The 21,878-nt window shown below is 34.8% G+C and overlaps 1 protein-coding gene across 2 annotated transcripts in view; it reads left to right on the top strand.

Annotated features, from left to right (window-relative positions):
• The first annotated feature begins 689 nt into the window (after positions 1-689).
• STARD13 (StAR related lipid transfer domain containing 13) overlaps positions 690-21,878 on the top strand; it is a 305,130-nt gene continuing 283,941 nt past the window's right edge. Inside the window, exon 1 of one of the 2 annotated variants that reach the window (XM_059378093.1) lies at positions 690-723. The gene's annotated coding sequence lies outside the window, so the exon portion shown is untranslated. The remainder of the gene's footprint in view (positions 724-21,878) is intronic. The other variant, XM_059378092.1, reaches the window with a different exon arrangement.

The raw sequence follows: 21,878 nt of genomic DNA, 5'->3' as shown, positions 1-21,878 counted from the left end.
TGGAGTTATCAGAATATGGATGAAAAGTAGATGAGAAAATGCAGAGTGGAAAAAAATGCAGAGTGAGAAAAGAAGGCCCTGAGCAATGCTTGACAAAACAAAATAAAACAAAAGTAAGTGAAATCAACATATAAGAGGGCACAAGTGAAAAAGGAGCCCACCAAGAAAATAAGAAGGAGCAGGTAGAGAAATAGAATAGAAAGCAGGGAGAGTGTGAGAAAACAAAATCCCAGAAAGATAAATTTAGAAAGGAGAAGTGCTCAGCTGCCTTGGCTGTTGGAGTGTTACAGAGAAAGTGGGGTAGGGACTGATTTTAGCACAAAGGAGGTTGTTGGTGACACAAGGACAGTGGAGTAGAAGATAAAAACTAGACTTGAGTCTTTTGGTCACAAAATGGACGTAGAATAACGTGAATTTTTATATAATGTAAAAAAGAACAAACTTAACACATTTTCCTTGTAAATAAACGTTTTAATTATGTTTATTATCCCAAACAATTTATTCAGTCTAAAATTATTCAATCCTAATACCCTTGTGGCATTTTATTTTCATTTATGGAGGTCATTCGTTCCAATTTTACAATCTGATTTTTTTTCAAACTTGATGATGTTATTATTGATGAAAGCAGTGTAATTTTGAGATACTAAGATGTTGTGATTTCTTTCTTTCTTTTTTTTTTTTTTTTACAGGTTCTCTCTGACAAACAACACAAAGAGAGAGCAGGTAAGTCTTCTTGAAAGGATGTTTTACTCTATTTGCTTATCAAAGTTGTTTGAAGAGCCTTGCCCAGTCACTATAAATTTAAGCATCCCATGAGTTTTGCTGAATAATCGATAGTCACAGTATGATGTTAAATTAGAGTATGTCCTACATCTTGAAGCCTGGATAAGTTCACTTAGTTTTTCACTAGGTGTCATGCAGCCCATATTAGGGTTTAATCCCCATTTTTGGTTTTACCCAGAATGAAATACCTTTCCATAGCCAGTCCTTATCTTGAAACATATAGTATAGATTTAATAGGAACTAAATAAAATATTGCACCTATGAGGAACAACTGCTTAGAATATGAATCCTCTTGACAATAATGAAGAGTAGCATTTTTTTTTTTTTTTGTATAGCTTCCGTATTTGGAAATGTTCTGTGTAAATCAGTGTTTTGCATCTTAATTTATTTAATCTCTTATTTAAATGACTACATAAAATAATAGCTAACCTCTCTTTGAACCACCACTTCCTACCAACTGTGTAGTATGTGTTGTACTATTTGAAGTTTTTTTTTTTTTTATTTGCGCAATCCTTGTGGATACATCACTTTGAATCTTCTTGTTTTTCCTTACTTTATATGGTCACTTAAATTCTTATACACAGATGGAAACCACTTCAAAAACTTTGTGGTTCCACATATTATTCTTTTTATATTATATTAAGATTATATGCATTTGGGTAGTTCAATGTAAAATTAAAATTTCTTTCCTCTGAGTTTATATCTATAAGCCTGTTTTTTAAATAATCTTGTAAAATAATGCCACTAATTATAATCGTCTCATGCTGCCCTCACTTATATTGGTGACCCTCATTGTTTCCATTTTCAAATGCTCCTTTTTCTTTAATTGTTGGAAAACCATATTCACAAACCCAAGATCTCAGCTTCAGTTCAGATTGGATCAGTATCAGCACTAGATCTTTGGGATATAGTCATCTGCTGTGCTGTCTCTTAGGAGATTTGCAAGGGAACCTTTACACTGGACCACAGGGCAAAGTGGCTGGCTGGAATTTTGTAATGAAAATGTCTTGAGTGAGACAGCTGGGACAGCTCTGCTACTAAAGCCAGCAAACAGATTTTGCCCCGCCATTCTGCGAAATTCTTGTAGCATCAAGTATTTATAATTTTGTCCATATTCACTTATTATATTTGAGATTCTAATAGTACTAAACCTCAACCACCCAAAGCCTAAGTGGAAAATAAGCAAAGCCTTTTCAAGATCGTGTGAGTGTGTCCCAATAGTAAGTACTTAGAACCCTCTGTGCTTCATCTCTCTCGTTGAAATTCCAGCCTGAATTCAAGGAGTTGATACTACATTTAGGTCAGCAAAGAACATGCAGACCTCCAGAAATGACCAAATGAGGGACTGACAGAAATGAGCAGCATCTGAATTTTAAGACAAATAGTTACCCATGGAGATTTGATAACTAGAATAAGTTCGATCTATTTTCTTTTTATCATAAGCATATCCAACTTAAGATAATTTCCATCATAGAAAAGCTAGAGTTAAGGGAATAAATAATAAAAGAAAAAAAAAACTGCAGTTAATTCCTGGCTAGAAATGGCAAGTAGTTTTCTAACAAATCTCCAATGAGGAGGTTCAGTTCGGTGGCTCTGATGTGGTGAGAAGTACCAGATTGGATGTGGAGCTTATCTGTGAATATTCAGGTATCATGCAGTGGGGGTTCAGTCGACCAGAGACTACATTTTTAGCCGCTTATCCATTCCACCAGCTAGTGTTTCATTTTGACAGAAATTTTAAAAAATTGAATAGGCAAGCGGGCCAGCAGAAACTAGGAAAGAGTCAAATCACTTCTCACATAAATATTTATGGAAAGTACTCTGGGAGTAGGAAATATTGGTGAAGGATGTCTTAGAACAATTTTTCTGCACGTGTAAATCAGAGGAGAATTTTTGAAGCCTAATTCAAATTTCCATGCAAATGTAAAACAGTCCATAAATTTGGGTTTTTTTCAATTATAGTTGTCCTCTTTTTTTTCAATCTCCTCTTTCAAATTAAATTATTTTCACAACTTAAATATTTAATGATCATTCCTTCCTGCTGTTTGTAAAATGTGAAATGGGCTCCCCTCACTTCTAATTTGGCCCCCTATGATGGTTTCTTGATTGGAGTATCTGGGAGCTTCTCTCTATATGTATGTTTTACCTGAGATGTAATAGAGCAGCCAGTTGGAAGATCTATTGGCAGCTGTTTAGTATATACAGATGTAAGGTGTAATGGGACATCAGAGAAGGATGTGACTGTGATCAAGGCTTTGTTTGTCCTTGTAAGGTGACTTCTGATGATTCTTTCTTGTGTGTTAAAGTGGCCTATCCTCATTTTCCCCTGGTCTTAGACACTGGTGAGGGATAAATGCAGAACCCAAAGCAATAGCAATCTTGAGCCAAAAAGCTGAGGTACAATGATGTGGTCTAAAGGCCAGCCAGTATTATCGCTTTTATTACTAGATTAAGAGAGGGTATCACAGGATAGCCACACTCTTTTCCTAAGTAGTTTAAACTGTCCATCAGGGCTAAGATATCTCAGCCTAGTGAAGGAGGAAACATGTGCTATGGTAACAGTACTGTAAATTCTCTGAGTTCGTGCCTTTTATGGGGTGGTCCTTGTTGGATAAAAAGTCAAAATAGAAATGAATGATACAAAGAAAAAAAAGAGAGAAAGAAATGAATGGTACATATTATGGTATGGATTCCATAACAGAATGAAAATTTACCTTTGAAACATGAATATAAATGTTCACAAATATGTACGTACTTAAAAAATTAACCCATATAGTTCTGGCTGACTTAATCTGTCTTTGAAATTAGTTTCCCATTGTGTGTATTTTTCATTTCTTTAAATTTGTAAATGGGATACCAAAGCTAAATTCCAGCATTCCTCACTACCAAGAATATTTGGATCTTGCATGGCTATGCTATTCTTAGCATATTTTATGTATATTTTGCCTCAAGATTATAATAAATTTCTCTCCCATATAGAAAACAATTTCAAAGCCTAAGAAAAATAAGGTCACTTCTGAAGAAATCACTTGCTTTTTTTTTTTTTCCCTCAGTAATTTCTCTGGGGCAACAGGGCTAACTCCTCGAAGAACAGTTTCAAAAGTAGCTTTGTGACCATAACTCTTCATCCTTCCTGCAATACTGTAATTAATTCCTTTCTGCCTTCTCAGCTTCATTGTGTTATGGTGTTTTGTCAGTCCTATTATCAAGATTATGAAGGATTGGTCACAGACAGAGTTTCGTAAGTGTTGGAGATAGAGTATGTGTGGAGCCAAAAGTAGAGTCAAACAAAGATTACAAACAAAAGCCTATACTATGGAATGTACATATTCTTCTGTTTCCCTGGAATTTAATCATAATGACAAATGCCTGGGTTCAAGAGATTCTTGGTACCCCTCACCAATCGGAATTGGAAACTGTAACTTCTTTTTAATTCATCAAGTATACATTGAACATCTTTGTCTTTGGCTCTATACAAGGTATTAACAACACAAAGATAAAAAAGATAAAAGTATCCCTCCTTCAAGAAATTCACCTACCTTAAATCCTTTCTTGAGGATTTCTGCAGTGAAACCAATACTTTCCAGCAAATCTGTTAGTAACAAAATTCAAAATAATTCAATAAGTTTTGTAATTGTGATTTCCTATGTCTGGATAAAGAGAAGCAATTACCATTTTGTGGCAGAATGCTATCACATGAGGCAAAAGGAAAGCATCAGTGTGCCGAGAGGAAACTTAGTTTTATTTTATTTTAGTGTGAATCCGTATCTTGAGTTGCAGGTGCCTCATAAGCGGTATATAAATCTAGCTATATAATCTTTCTCTCTGTATTTGAGTTATATCAGTTTATTCTGAATGCTTAGTTATAGTTCTTGCAAGCTGCTAACTTTATAGAAGGATGAAAAGAGTGATTTTTATCTGCCATTCCTACCTCTTGCATCTGGCATTCAAGGCCCCCAGTACAATATTTCCCAAATATTTACCAAAAAGCCCTGACTAGTAGGGAGTCAGGGAAATTGCCAAGCTAGCAAATATGAAATTTGTTTTATCTGAGGAATTCAGATGACTTTTGCTTTGCTGTTCCCTCTGCTTCAGATGCTTATCCCTAAGTCTTCTTATGGCTGTGTCCTTATTATCCAACTTAAATGCCACCTGCTTTTAAAAGCCTTCTCTGCCCACTCTAGAGGTTGGCTCTTCCGCCACAGGTTTCTGTCTCTGCAAGCTCTTTGTTTCCCTCACAGCACTTGTTAAAAATTGTAACTTCTTTCTGCCCTCCCCCTCCCCTCTCTCCTTCCCTCCCTTTCTTCCGTCCCACTAGACCAGAAACTCCGTATCTTAGTCATTATCTTATCCCTTTCACGCAGGAGACTGCTGTTTCATAACAGATGCTCAAAAACATTTGTTGACTAAACGAACCCCTGAATAAATCTTTTATATTAATATAATTATATGCCATCCAGGAAAGTCTATGCAGCAGGATGACCATCCTGTTTATCCAGTGGCTTTGCGACCGTCTTAGCACATTGCTAAGTACCAGTTTGAAGACGGTAAGTTTGGGATATTAGAGGAAGATAGAGGATCAGTATTTACTGAGTGCCTTTTACATCCCAGGCAAGAATTACGATACATTCCTTATGAACATTCATTCAATCCTCAAAAATTCCTACAACATAGGAGACATTGTCCTCACTTTATACATATAAAAAAGTAAGGATCAAGGAGGTTGAATTGCTCAATGCATGTCTGTGTTGGAATTTTAACCTGGTTATTTGATTTTCAAGACCATATACTTTTCACTAAATAAATACTTTCCAGGAAGTATAGGGTCAGGGGACATTAAGGATGGTAGGGGGAGGTGGTGTTGCTAGTTGCTATGGTTTGTCTGCCATAAACTTCAACTACTCTGTTTTATGTACACATAAATTTGTTGAGTAGACATTGTATTTCATTACATAATGAACACAAAGAAGAAAAAGTGCCTTCCTTCAAGGAACTCACAGTTAGTGGGAAAGGGAATAAATAAACAGAATACACAGAAGGAAAACACATAGATATTATATATTACATTTCTATTTCTGCTGTTACTTAGAATATAAATACACCTGGGACACAAGCAGGATCCTTAAAATCAAGAAAACATTATTTTTGCAAATATGGTTAGTGAACCTTTACCTAAATATCGCCTAATAAGTAGCAATTTTTTAAATTTTATTTATTTAATTGTTTATTTTTTTTAGAAAGAAATGAGTTCTGGAGACCAAAAGCAAAGCAAGACATTTGGTCTTACTGTTGCTGTTGTTGCTTCTAAAGTGCCTTTGGAGGAAACCAGACCTGGGCAAACCCTAAATGATGAAAGACGAATCAGAACCTGGTTTCTTCCTTTTGTGGTGTTCTAGGAAATGAAACAGGCTCTTCTGGAGGATGAGAGACCTTGCAAAGATGAGGTCATGACCAGAAAACAGAGAAGCAGAAAGCAATTACAATACTTGTAGCTAATTTGTTGTCAACAGGGAACGAATATTATCTTGTTATAAGAATCCTTCTTTGATATAATCAATAATCTCTTCAGTCAGAAACACTGACATATCAATTTGTTTTGTTGCTCAATACCATTGATTGTAAAGAATAGACCTTAGCTGAAAAACAACCTTTTAGTCTTATGTCCTATTTATTTCATGATATGAAAGGAAAAAAATTAAAAATTTCTATTCAATAATGACATGATTTTATTTTACATGCTGTCTAAAAAACAGGTCTTTCTAATTTTATGTAGAGCATATTGATTCCTCAAATTATGTAAATTTAATGTTGAAAATAAAACACAATTTCATTTTGAGGTTCTATAATCTATCCACAACTTGTAAACAAATTTGTGATTAGTTGATGTTTATTCTTATTTTTCTTGAAATGCAATCCCTATAAAAAGTGTTCCAAAGAAAATAGTAGAAATAAAAGGCAGCCATAATTTTTCTTTTGAAATTGCCTTTTATAAATATTTTATGCTCAAATATATAATCTTGAATGTATCATATACCATTATTTTCATTGTAATTTTAATATAAATATAGTCCCTTGGAAAAATTTCAATCATTTTGACCTCAGCATTAGTATAGATGAGTAACTTTGATATATATTTATTTCCAGCAACTAATTCAGTCTTTGGAAATACTGAAAAGTCCAAATTATTTCTTGTAGGCTCTAGTTGTCTTGTGTGCTACCCTTTCCTCTAGGGAGACCTGTAATTATCCTGTGAAAAGGTGGGCCCTTTTATGAAGCATTGCCCTAGCCCAAAGAGCTAAGCATTCACTCTAAAAAAAAAAAAAAAAAAAAAGAATATTTTGCCCCACACAGTTTTGTACAGAAGTTAGTAACTGAATACTATTCAATTAAGTCCTTTTAGTTTATATTTGTACCTTTTGTTAACATCCTCCTTTAAGAAAGGAACAAAGATTCTAAGATCACATTAGAATATGCACACTATCACCAAAAGTGAACAAGTAATTGTAGTTCCTCTTTTTTCAGCTGTCAGCATCAGAACCTTCTAACTCAGAACCTTCCAACATTGGAAACATGGTGCTAGCTCCTCCCCCCCTCCTCTTTATATGCCAGAGACTTAACCACACCCATACCCACACCCCTTCCCCATTCAATGAGCACACCCTGCTTTCACACTTGGGAGACATGAAGACACAATATTCTCTGACTTCTCTAGTTGGAAAATCCCTCTTCATATTCAAGAGCCAGATTAGAGGCTAATGCCTCTATTGAATTTTTCCTTAATCCCCAAGCAGAGTTAGCCAGTCACAGACACTTTATGATGCTCTCTGTTATGGCTCCTATAAAATTCTGTAACTCCCACTTATAAGCTCCTTGTATCCCTATATTTTTGTCAGATGAATAAATGAATGAAATAAGTATTTATTTTATATTTGTAACAATGCTATGAGGTAAGCATATAGTTATTATCTTGATTTTGCAAAAGAAGTATTAAATGATTGCTAGGTATGAAATGATTCATCAAAGTTTATGCATCTCCTAACTGGTAGACTAAGTATTGAGTTTCATTAATTTGTTGTTTTGCTTTTGTTCTTCAACAGTTTTTTTCCATGACTTGATTTTTAAGGTTGGTTGTTTGAAAATACATATGGTTCACAACAGTGCTAATAGAACTATAATGCAAACTGCAAATGTGAGCCAAATATGTCATTTGTAATCTATTTAAAATCATTTACAAAAATAAGAAGAAACAGGTGAAATCAATTTTAATAACATTTTATTTAGCCCATATCTCCAAAATATTACTTTTGCATATAACAAAAATTAAAACTAAGGAGATATTTCTTTTTTTATATTAAATATTTGTAACCTGGCAAGTATTTCACACTTTACAGTAGATCTCAATTCGGACTGGTCCCATTTCTAATGCTCAGTAGCCACATGGGCTGATGTAGTTCCACTGTATTGGACAGCACAAGTTATAACATCTTTTTATAGGTCACTATGCAATTTGGTGTTGATGTGGTCCTGTGGAGAGCAGTAGTGGGTAAATCAATCCCAACTGGTGAGAAAGGGGAGATCATCATGGCATAGCTAGTGAAAATCAGTAAGCCACCAGTGTGAGTTACAATGTCTTTCCCTCCATCATTTTGATTTGAAATACTTGCAGGAATTATTGATTTCCTTAATGGAGTCATCGAAAGCACTCCTACCTTCTTCTGCAATTCAAAATATTTTTAGGTTTTATTTTTCTTGAGCAAAACTAAAAAACATTGTTCTTTTTGGAGACAGTACAATGGGCGTTGGAGAAAAAGAGGCTGAAGTATGAGTTTGGGCCTCTGTCACTTCCCAGCCTCCTGATCAAGGACAAGTTACTGAACTGTTTCAGCCTCAGTTTCCTCATCTGTGACCATAAATAACATACTTATTTGACCAATTATTGTCGTAATAGATGGGAAGTTCTGAGTATGGTGCCTCAGCATTAGTATAGATGATGACCAATATATGGTGGTTATTGCTGGCATTATTATTTTTAATAATAATAGCTCTATTACGAAGTTCTCATAATCATTTCAAACTACAACATATTTACTGGGGACCCAAATGATGAATGATAAAACATTTTAATGGTGAGCAGAGGTCTATAAACTGAGAATAAAGTAAGTAGCCAAGGTTCTGTTTTAAAATATCAAAGCTCATTCTTTATGTGTTATCTCAAATAAATTACATTGTTTTCTCAGATATAAAATGTAAAATACAATAATGCTATAATAATAACAGTACAGTGATGACAATATAACAAATACTTCATAAAAAGTTTTATAATAAATTGGTAAACTCTATTTACTGTTCTGAAAGGAAATTTATAGATAGCAGATACCTGTAATTTCAAAAACTGAAACAATGACTTAAGCTTAGTAAGTGAAATAAAAATGAAAGTAATTAGTAGTTATATGATTATATATTTAATATACAATGTTCAGACTGACTGTATGAGAAGATATAAAGAAACAGTCCAACACTCATAATGAATAGTTTTAGACTTAAAAGAAGTAAAAATATGAGAAGCCATTTGATAGAATTGTTATAGGAAAACGAAGGAGTGGATGTAAGGGTAAAATTAGAATGATTCTGATAAGTATGTGATTAAAAGCAAGAGAAAACAGCCTTAATTAAAGTAAAGATGAGATACCAAGACAAAATGTTGACTATTAATATGGAGAAAATGAGAAAGTTTGATATTCTTGCAAATGAGCTGGACTTTATTAATGCATGGTCTCACAATATTTAACTCCCTGTGTTATAACATGGGGCAGGGTAGGAACTGTCAACCTTAAAAATAAAATAGCATTTTACCAGCAAAATGAGTTTATTGGGGAATAGAAGAGGAATTGCAATTTGGGACATGCAAGCTATGATAAGCCATGGGCAAGTCCAAAGAGATGGCAGAAGGGTGAGCTTCTATTATGTTTGAGGAGGAAATTGGGGAGGATTCTATTAAACAAAAGTCCTTTGGAGAAGAAAAAGTTCATGGTTGATTCCGTTTCTCATTGGTTGCAAGCGGTGGTTAGTATGTTGTTGCTGGGGCAGAGAGGGATCTTCCTTCTTTTCCTTAAAAGCAGGAGACGAAACTCCTATTTGAAAAATGTCCTCCATTGTCATAGTAATTTGTATCTTTCTACTTTCTGTTGGTTATGGAGGCTCCAATGAGTGGTACGTATGTAAGAGCTTTTCTTTCAGGGCTTCTTGACTCCATTTTATTTTTCAATTTTTACTTTTACTTTTATTTTTAAAGATTGTATTTATTTTTTGAGAGAGAAAGATAGGGGGGAGGGGCAGAAAAAGAAGGAGAGATAAAAATCTCAAATAGACTCCGCACTGAGCATGGAACCCAAAGCCGGGCTCGATCTCATGACGCTGAAATCATGACCTGAGCCAAAATCAAGAATCTGATGCTTAACTGTCTGAGCCATCAGGCACTACATTTTTAAAAAAGTTTTTTTGAAGATTTATATGGTAGTTGAATTGTTGGAAAATTCAGTTTGTATTAAAATCATGTCAAAACTATTTTATTTTTATCTATATTGGAATTAAGGTTTAGTTTCAGAGAGCTCAGATAGCTTGGGTGGCAGGAGATTTGGAAATCATGTTAAATGCAGAGGAGTCCTTCACTGTGCAGTCCTGTCCTATGATTTTTTCGGATTGCTCACTAAATTCTTGTAGAAATTTCCCACTGTTGAAGTAAACAAAAATGCATTCACCTTACTTTTTCCCCCAAGGGCACCCATACTAGTAGATGGAGGGTCTCCATTTAGAAGTGCTGGCTTAGAGAGGAAGAACAGCCTTGCATTCCGGACTTCACATGCAGGTGCACTAAGCTAGTGGCATGGCTTGAGTTCGGGTTACCACCTGCAACGGGCCTGAGTGCATTTTTGCTACCCGGTCCTTCAGCTGCATGGTGGCGACCTTGGCATACCAGCTTCGCCAGTCCCTAGACACTTCAAATGCTTGCTGGACACTCTGTGGCTTTTGACAAATCTTTCCAACTAGGCGGCATAGGCAAGGCTTCATGCTGCTGACAGTACTAGTCAAAAACCCAAAACCCAAAAACAAAAAAATCCTCAAACCCAGCATAGGATAAATGAATATACAATACATATCAGCTATTCACTTGAATAATTACATATAGGGTGGTTTTCCTTTTCACTGAGTTCTTGTATAAGGTGAGACTAACAGTTTTTATTCATCTCTTGAGGGTTTTAATAAGATTTAAAGGTTTCTATTATCTATTCTTGGCTCTAAAACATCAAAATTGGTCTGTTATTTGATAACAATGAGCAGATCAAATTAACAGATTCTCAGACTCTGATAGAATTTTCATTTATCTTTTAAGTCATCTTTCAATTGTGGAAGCAAGCCAGTTTCTTTTCTGGAAAACTCACTAAAAGCAAGCTTGTCAGACTGTGTCTATTTTGAGTAACATTGCAAGGTTTCTGAAAGGGACAACTGAGCTATATAATAACGTGCAAGATAAATTTAGATTTTTACATATAAAAATATAGCCAGACCCCTACTGCTTATGGCCTTTTTTGATAAGTACTTCTGCGCTCCCTATTACCCACAGGCTGAAATCCAGAAACCTTGTCTAGCCATTAAATTCCTAAGCACGCTGAGACTTCACCCCACCCAAACCTAGGCTGCCAGACAGACTTCACCTCACTCCCTCCCTCTGATCGCCCATTCCCTCCTCTGAGGCTTACTCGGGTCAGATGCAGGAGACCCTGACTCTAAGGTTGAACCCCTACTTGGTCACTTGACCCTTTGCTCTCACTGTCACTTTTTTCCGTAAGTACAAAGCAGGAGGAACGAGCTGCACTGATGTACGTAGAAGACTTAGCACAGACCCTGGCACACATTAGGTGCTCTTGAAAGTGTTAGTTCCTTTTAAGGTTTACCTCACAATCTAAAAAAACACTGTTTTTGAAACCTGCCCAAATTCCACCTTGGTAAAAATATCCCTTGAGATCTCGGCTGGAATTACTAATTCATTTATAGATGAAGAAATTGGGTAAAGCAGAGATAAAGCAACTTGCTCTGAGCTTCATAACTGGTGAGTGGAAGAACACAGATTCCAACCTAGGCTGTCTGACTGTGGAGTCTGTTTGGTTTTTATTTTGTTTTTTAGGATAACCTAGATTTTCTTAAAACAACTTTATTGAGATATAACTTATATGCCACACAGTTCACCCATATATAATGTATAATTCAAGTTTTTCGTTGTACAACCATCGCCAAAGTCAGTTTGAGAACATTTTTCATCACCCCAAAAAGAAACCCTACCCCCCTTAGCAGTTATTCTCCTATTTCCCCTCAATTCTGCCCCCAACTCCTGGCCACCACTAAACTGCTTTCTGTCTCTGGATTTGCCTATTCTGGATATTTCATAAAAATGGGATCACATATATTGTGGTCTTTCGTGACTGGTTACTCTCTCACCATAATGCTTTCAACGTTCATCCATATTGTGGCATATATCAATACTTCACTGCTATTTATTTGTGCAAAATATTCCATTATATGGGTATATTGCATTAAGTTTAACTACTTGTCAGTTTATGAACATTTGGATTCTTCCCACTTGTTGACTATCATGACTGTTATTAGGAATATTCATTTACACGTTTCTATGTGAACATTTTTATTTCTCTTCGGTACCTATTTGGAATTGCTGGGTCATATCGTAATTTGGTGTTAAACTTTTTGAGGAACTGCCAAGCTTTTTTTCAAAGTGGTAGAATGCACCAGTTCAAGTTCCCAGCAACAACAAATGAGGGTTTCTCCACTGCTTCACCAATATATTATCTGTCTTTTTTATTATAGTCATCCTAGTGGGTAGGAAGTAGCAGTATCTCATTCTGGTTCTGGTTTGTATTTCCCCAACTACTAATGATGCTGAACAGTTTCCACATGTTTATTGGTCATGTATCTGCTTTTTTGGGAAAAATGTCTGTTAAATATTTTTTTAAAGATTTCTTTTTAAGCCCATTTTAAAACTGAATTGTCTTTTTAAAAGCTTTGGATGGGAGTACCTGAGTGGCTCAGTCAGTTAAGTATCTGCCTTCTACTCAGGTCATGATCCCAGGATCCTGGGATCCAGCCTTGCTTCGGGCTCCCTGCTTGGTGAGGAGCCTGCTTCTCCCTCTGCCTGCTGCTCCCTCTTCTTCTGCTCTCTCTCTGTCAAATAAATAAAATCTTTAAAAAAATAAAAGTGTTAAATGTCAGGAGTTTTAAAATAGATCTTGTATATAAGGCCTTATTAGATATATGATTTGCAAATATTTTCTCCCATTCTATCTTTTCACTTTCCTAATGATGTCCTTTGAAGTACAAACTTTAAAATTTTATAAGTTCAGCTGTATCTAGTTTTTTTTCCTCCTTTGTTGCTAATGTTTTTGATATTGTATCTAAATAGCCTTTTCCTAACCCAACCCAAGTTCATGAAGATTAATTCCCTTGTTTCCTTCTAAAAGCCTTATAGTGTTAGCACTTACATTTAGGTCTGTGATCACTTGGAATTAATTTTGTGTGTGGTTTAAGGAGGGAATCTGACTCTGGACATCCTCTGAATGTGGATGTCCAGTTGTTCCAGCATCATTTGTTGAAAAGAGTATCCTTTCCTGCCCTGAACTGGCATCCTTCTGGAAAAACAGCCTGTGTATTTGATTTCAGTATTGTGCTACTTCTGTCATTTCCACACCCTACCAATCAGATCCATTCATCCTTACGAACTACATTTTCTTCCTCAGTCGCATCAGGCTCTTCACACTTCCTTGCTTCCCCACATTTTCCACTCTATCCAGAATATAGTTCCCGATCTTGTCTGCCTGCCAATTCCTGCTATCCTTAAGAGCAGCTCAAATGGAATATACTTTGTCTAGTTTTTAATGGCTCTACCTCCTCCACATTATTTAGTCTTTTTAAATGTTTTACTCTTCATACTAGATCATTATCTTGTTATTGGCAATTCCTCTACTTTTTTTTTTTTTTTTAAGACTCTCATTCTCTTTCTCCAAGCACCTGGCACAGTGTCCAGAGCATGTAGTAGACACTGTAGATATAAATCTGTTGAATTGGATTAATGAAAATGGCCTTGGCCACGAATTTTAGGACCTATCAGAAGTCCAAGAAGATCCTAAAGAAATCAAGTATCCAATAAATATAAAAGTTAATAAAAATGAAAACTGCAACCCAGAGCAAAAACATTATCATTTTTTTTCATACTTCTGATAAATTTCCTGCAGACTTATCATTGCTGTATCACTGTTCAGAACAGAGAAGCTGGTGACAATTTTACAGGCTGATAAAATGTTCTGTGAGCTAATGCACTTTTCTAATGTGTCTTACAGACTGCATTACTGAGAATATTTTCAAATCAATTTTGTTAATGCCTATCTCCTGCTTAGTTTTTATAGCATGTTTAAAGGAGATTAAGAATGTGTTAGTTGCCAATCCACAGCCACTTTCAATGCATATATTTTTGGACCTTATTTTTAAGGTAAATTGATTTATAAATGTGTTTATGAAACCAACATTATACACAAATGTCTGAAACTGTGGGCCATGGAATGCTGCAGCAAATAGGAAATAACAATAAAATGAGAGTGAGCACATCTCCAAAGGCCAGTTCCAACAAGAAAAGAGAACATAGAACATTTTTATTTCTCCTTGTAAATTTTTTCTGTAACTGATTTTTTTCAAATTGTAGAAACCAGTGAAACAATATAAAGACTCATAAAGTCACAGTTAATCATCTTGCCTTTCATTCCCATTGCCACTGCTAAGCAACCACTTTTGATAGGTAAGTTTTTGTTCACAATGTTCTCTTTTCTCTTAGAAACATTTACATTCCTATAAACATGTCTGTGGTATCTACTGCTGCATTACAAACTACCCAAAAAAGGTTCGGTGGACTTATTGGTAGCTGTCTTTGCAGACGTTGGTACCCTAACACTCATACCTAGAAGCTGGATGCTTTGTTTGATCTATATGAAATAGAAGTATAATAATATACTACTATAAAACTTGTCTTCTTAATATAGTATAGGCATACTCAGAGATCACAAAGATCTAATACTAGCTATCTTGCTCTAATTTTTTGTGCATATTACCCACCTATATATGTATAGTTTCAGTAAAATTTTTCTTTCATTTTTTTAAATTGCACTTTAGCAATCCTTTTCTCCCTACCTCCCCTCAGAGTGCCCTCTCTGCTTCACCCACATAAGATAACCCACGTCAAGAACCGATGTATTTCTTTCCAGACTTTTACTTGATGGTGTGTGTCGTTGTCTAACAAAACCAAGGTCATATAGACATAGAGAAAAAAATTATCTTTCTTTGTGTCCTTCCACCCCCACACACACACTTCTTCCACATTTACATTCCTTTAAAATTTTATTTTATTTTATTTTTTAAAAGATTTTATTTATTTATTTGGCAGAGAGATCACAAGTAGGCAGAGAGGCAGGTATAGAGAGAGACAGGGAAGCGGGCTCCCTGCTGAGCAGAGTGCCCAATGTGGGGCTCAATTCCAGGACCCTGAGATCATGACCTAAGCCGAAGGCAGAGGTTTAACCCACTGAGCCACCCAGGCGCCCTTAAAATTTTTTTAATTGAATTTTTATTTTGAGATACTTATAGATTCATATTCAGCTGTAAGAAATAACATAGAGAGCTCCCATGTACTCTTTCTCCAGTTTCTCCCAATGGTAACATTTTGCAAAACAATGGTACACTATCACAACCAGGATTTTTGACATTGATAACATCAAACTAGAAAATATTTCCATCACTACAATGGTCACTAATGTTTTTCTTCTTCTTTTTTTTTTATAATATTTTATTTATTTATTTATTTGACAGAGAGAGAGAGATCACAAGTAGGCACAGAGGCAGGCAGAGAGAGAGGGGGAAGCAGGCTCCTTGCCAAGCAGAGAGCCCGACTTGGGCTTTAACCCACTGAGCCACCCAGGCACCCAACTAATGTTCTTTTTTAACTACACCCATTTCCTTCTCAACACCACCTTCCTTCACTTCTGGCAACCACTAAGTTTTTACACTTTTTTTCTATAATTTTGTCATTTCAAGAATGTTATATAAATGGAATCAAACAGTATATAACCTCTTGGGTTGACTCTTTTCAGTCATAACTTTTGGAGATTCATCAGGTTGTTTGTGCATCAGTAGTTCATTTCCTTTTGTGGTTGAGTAGAACTTCATGGTATGGGTTTACTATGTATTATGAATAATGCTGCTATAAATGTTCATGTACAGGTTTTTATGTGACCATAAGTTTTGTTTTACTAAATAAGTGCCCAAGAGGACAATTGCTGGGTTGTACAGTAGTTCCATGTTTGGATTTTTAAAGAGACTTCCAAAATGCTTTTAAGAGTGGCCGTATCGGGGTGCCTGGGTGACTCAGTGGGTTAAGCCTCTGCCTTCAGCTCAGGTCATGATCTCAGGGTCCTGGGATCAAGCCCCACATCGGGCTCTCTGCTCAGCAGGCACCCTGCTTCCCCCTCTCTCTCTCTCTACCTGTCTTTCTGCCTATTTGTGATCTCTCTCTCTGTCAAATAAATAAATAAAATCTTTTTAAAAAAAAAAAAAGAGTGGCTGTATCATTTTGCACTCCCACCAATAATATATGAGTGATAGGGTTTTTCTGCATTCTCACTATCATTTTCTGGCTTAAGCTTTTTTTTTTTTTTTTTTAATTTTTAATCCATTTTGATAGGTGTGTTGTAATATATCTCATTGTGGTTTTAAGTACATATATCATATCCTTAATGGCTAACGATTTTGAAATTTTTTCATCACTTGTTTATCATCTGATATACTCTTCAGTGAAATGTATTTTCATGGATTTTGCTATTTCCTTTCTTCATTGTGGAGTTTGGAGAATTCCCTATATACTCTAGATACTAGTCCTTTGTCAGATTTGTGGTTTGATATATTTCCTCTTAGCTTAAAGCTTGCCTTTTTAACTATCATGTCACAGAGAAAAAGTTTTTGATTTTGGTAGTTTGCTAATTTTAACGATCTTTTGAAAGAACGAACACTTTATTTTATTGATTTTCTTTAGTTTTTTTTTTCAGTTTCATTGATTACTGCTTTTATTTTTTATTTCCTTTCTTTTCCTTATTTCAGGTTGATTTTGCCCCATTTTTTCCAGATTCAGAGATACAATCTTAGATATTGACAAGACATTTCCTCTTCTGTAATATATATTTAATGCTATAAATAAACCCCTCTTTGCATTAGCTGTGTCCTTCAAATTTCGATATGTTGTGTTTTCATTTTCATTTAGTTTAATGCATTTTTCTTTCTTTCCCTTGAAAATTCCTCTTTGACCCATGGATTGTTTACAAGTGTGTTTGTTTAGTTTCCAAATATTTGGAAATTTCTGTTAACTGTCTGCTATCTATTTCTAGTTTGACCTCGTTGTGTTCAGAGAACACATTCTGTATTATTTCAATGGTTAAAAATTTGTTGAGCCTTGTTTTATGGTGCAGGGTATGATCTATCTTGGTATATGTCATGTAAACACTTGAAAAGAATATGCTTTCTGTTGCTATTTGGGTGAAATGTTGATTGTACCATATTAGTTGATGCTGTCATTGAGTGATTCCATACCCTGCTTACTCAGCTTGTTTTAACACCATCACTGGCAGGGAGTGTTGGGTGCCTTGCTAAATTCTGGTGAGGGCAGGAGTCCTTGTTTAGCCTTTGCTGATTTGGTAAGGGAGGGGATATCGTTTTGTTTTTTTCCTGGGCTGTTTGGCTGCAGTAGAGTAATTATTTTCTAAAATTTCCTGTCCAACTATGCTGTCCCTTTCACGCTCCTTTGGCTAAAGAGAGAGCCAGCTTTTGTTGGGCCTTTTTTGGTCTGCATCCAGTGGTGTTTCCTGGTTACCAGCTTTTCCAGCAAACAGTCTGGGATATGTGAGGCATAAAGAAAACCCCAGGGAATTAACTACATTTAGGTCCTGAGGTCCTTAGCTGGTCTTCCTTCTGCCTTTCAGAAGATGCTTGCATTTGTTTTATACATGATGTCCACAGTTACCAGTTGTATTTAGCAGGATAAATTAGGGCATGTATATCTACTCTCTCTTGCAAGAAGCGGTTTTCTTTCTTTTTTTTTTCTTTTTCTTTCTTTCTCTCCCATTCTTTCTTTCTCTCTCTTTTTTTATATTATGCACAGTTGTGAATTTGTGAATGTGCCACAGTTCAACTCTTCTCCTACTGATGAATACTGCCACTAAGAAAATACTACAATTTTTATATTAGTACCTATATCCTAACATATTACTGTACTTATTTCTAAGGTATAGATTCCAAGGAGTGGGTTTGTAGGATGTGTATTTCTTTTTTAAGATTTTATTTTTTTATTTGACAGCAGAGATCACAAGCAGGCAGAGAGGGAAGAGGAAGCAGGCTTCCAACTGAGCAGAGAGCCCTATGCGGGGCTCGATCCCAGGACCTGGGATCATGACCTGAGCCGAAGGCAGAGGCTTTAACCCACTGAGCCACCCAGGCGTCCCAGTAGGATGTGTATTTTAAATTATAGTAGGTATTACCACATCACTTTATCAATTCACATTTCCACATATTTAAAAACACTTTTTCCCACATTTCTATTAACAATAGTAGTTATTGACCTTATTGTATTTTTCCAGTAATAGAAGCATAAAGTGATATCTTACTTTATGTTATCTTTATTCCATATTTTCATATATTTACTGACTATTTGTAATCAGTTCTCTATTATCTGTCTCTTCATAGCTATTATGCTTTTTTCCCATTAGGTTATTAGTCTTTTTTACCCATCAATTTGTAAGAAGTCTTTGAAGTTATAGACCCTTTATGTGTCATCTGCCTTATAAATCATTTTTTTCAAAGATATAAATTGTCTATTGACCTTGCTTCTGGTAACTTCAGGCATAATTATTTTTTAAGTTTTTATATAGTTAGAAATGTTTATAATTTCTTTTATCAGGCTTATTATTATCATAATCAACAGCTTGATATGTCTACTTTGCAATTGTTTTCTCTGAGTATCTATTCTTTTTTATCCAGCAAGTACTTGCTCTGAGTAGGGCCTGGTCTGGTTCAATTAAATCTAAAATCTTAAGTCCACTTGGTTTATTGAAACGAAATCTTTCACTCTTTCAGCCAAATAAAACCTATAGTAATTAGTGTTTTGGGGGAAAATAACTAATTTTATCTTTCTCCATAATATTTATACTAAGTATTTTATTTTTCTGTCTTTTTTATTTATTTTTTATTTTTTTTAAAGATTTTTATTTATTTATTTGACAGAGAGAGATTACAAGCAGGCAGAGAGGCAGGTAGAGAGAGAGGAGGAAGCAGGCTCCCTGCTGAGCAGAGAGCCCGATGCGGGACTCGATCCCAGGACCCTGAGATCATGACCTGAGCCGAAGGCAGCGTCTTAACCCACTGAGCCACCCAGGCGCCCTATTTTTCTGTCTTAATTGCATCTTTTGATAGCAGAAATCCCTGTCCATATCCTGATTTGACTGAAATGGTTTAAATGTGGTTCACTTTTTTGAATAAATTTCCTGTTTAATTTTGATAGTTTTCATCAAATTTTAATGATTTTTACTACCATTATTTTAGTTAGAATTTTTACTTAATGGCTACATAATCTTATTTGATGAAATGACCTTTTCATATGTTTTAAAGTATTTCTTTCTTTTCTTTTAGTTCAAATCATTCCTACATTCCTAGAAATGATTTCACTGGTCATACTATATTATGATTATTATTATGTTAATATTATTAACATCCTTTTTGAAATGATTTCCAGCTTACAAGAAATTTGTAAAAATGCTCCAAAAATAGCCTGTATATTCTTTGACTCAATTGACCTCTACAAACATAACCACTTTTTAACATTTTTTCATTCTTAAGACATTTTTTCCATTTGCTTTATCATTTATACTCTCTTTGGTTAAATTATTCTTTGCTTTAGATAAACTAAGCAAATACATGTAAACTTTCTTTCTTATTCTGTATTTCCCACAAAAGGTAGCCCTCTGTTTATGCTTTTTCACATTTCTCTTGTATCACTTAACAATATGTCCTGGGGAACACTCCTTATCAATTAAGGAAGATTCTTTCTTTCTTTCTTTTTTATTTATTTATTTGACAGATGGAGATCACAAGTAGTCAGAGAAGCAGGCAGAGAGAGAGGAGGAAGCAGGCTCCCTGAGAGCCTGATGTGGGGCTTGATCCCAGGACCCTGGGATCATGACCTAAGCGGAAGGCAGAGGCTTTAACCCACTGAGCCATCCAGGCACCCCGATTCTTTTTTTTTTTTTTTTTTAATAGTAGCATAGCACACCCTCTGTGCTCTCTCCCATCTGCATGGACCATGATTTTATCAATCTGTCTTCCATGTCTGAGCCTTTAGATAGTTTCCAAAATTTTGCAAATACAAATAATACTGAAAAGCATAATCTTACACATTTGTATTTTCATATTGCAAGGATATGTAAAGGGTAAATTCTAGAAGTGTGATTGCTTGGCCAAAAGGCTTATATCCATTTACAGTCACACTAGCAAAATATCAAAGTGCTTGATTCCCCTAGCCTCATCATTTAATACAATATCAGGCTTTTAATTTTGCCAGTCTGGTAGGTTAAAATGATATCTTAGTATACTTGAAATTTAGATTTCTCTTATTATTAGTGAAGATGAGCATCCTGTCATATGTATAATGGCTGTTTTGTGTTTTGTGTGCGTTTCTGAATTGTTGTTCCTGTCCTTTTCCCATTTTTCTGTCCATTTTTTATCTTTTTCTACCCTCAGGTTTTGAAAGTTATATGCATATTGGGAATATCAGTCCTTTATACACACTGCCAGTATTTTCCCCTGGTTTGTCATTTGTCTTTTATCCTTGCTTCTACAGTTTTGCTATACAAAGGTTTGTTTTATTTGTGATATTTTTGCTTTCTTTGGATTGAATTTATAAATCTTTCCTTATATTGCCCCTGGACTTTGAGTCAAAGTTAGGAAGCTAACTTTCCCCACACCTAGGTTATAATGTAATTTACTCATATTTTCCTCTTGTTCTTATACGCTTTCCTTTTTTTCTTTTTTTTAATGTAATGTACTACTATTTTAATATATGCCAGATATTTTCTAATTTCTAATTTGAGAATTTTGTACCTATCATAATTAGGATTAATTCCAATTTTCTATATATTGTGTTATCTTTGGTATAAATTTATCCTGTTTATATAAAATAAATTAGGGTTATTTCTAACGTTTTTCATGATAAAGTACAGTTTAAAAATATCATGCAATGATCTTGTTTTATAATTAACCAGAACCTGAGGCATATTTACTCACCTTTTCATTCTGTTTTATAGTAAATATTCTGTTTAACTTTTCTTTTGTTGTGGATCATTGGGAAATTTTAATTTTCTTAATAAATAAGTCATTCCTTAAACATTTTCAAATTTGTTGTCATAGATCTGTGTGTGGAGAGTTCTGCATGGTCAAGACCGATCAGATGCATACTCTCTGTAGACTATCTAACCTATTAAAAGAGAGAGAATGTTAGAATATTGTTTTTTAATGTTAAATATTATGATTCTAATTTGTATTACAGTACCCCAGTACTGTTTCTATAAGCTTCCACATAAATGGGTAAAAATGCATAGAAAGTCAAATTGTAGGCTTGTTGGTTTTATGACATATAATTTGTTTTAATTAATAAACTAGAGGTTTTTGTTCATGTAGGAATATTCTTAGTGTAGTGTTTGCCTGTGGATTTTATATGTTAGAAATTCTAATTATAGTAAATAAAAGCACTAATTAAACATAGTATACCAGAACAGTTGTAGGAAATCAAGAAAATAAGGTCAAAAAAAAAGGTCTGTAATGTGCCTTTCTTTATTTCCTTCTTAGAGATCTAAATGTATAATTGATAGCTTCAGAAAAATAATTAGCTTCATTGATCATCATTATCATTTAGATTCAAAGAATACTAAAAGTAGAAAATAGATTAGAGA

This window comes from Mustela nigripes, chromosome 15 (assembly GCF_022355385.1).
Source record: "Mustela nigripes isolate SB6536 chromosome 15, MUSNIG.SB6536, whole genome shotgun sequence".
In the NCBI taxonomy this organism is placed as follows: domain Eukaryota; kingdom Metazoa; phylum Chordata; class Mammalia; order Carnivora; family Mustelidae; genus Mustela; species Mustela nigripes.
Note: the sequence above shows the minus strand (reverse complement) of the source record. Positions and strands in the feature narration are given on the sequence as shown.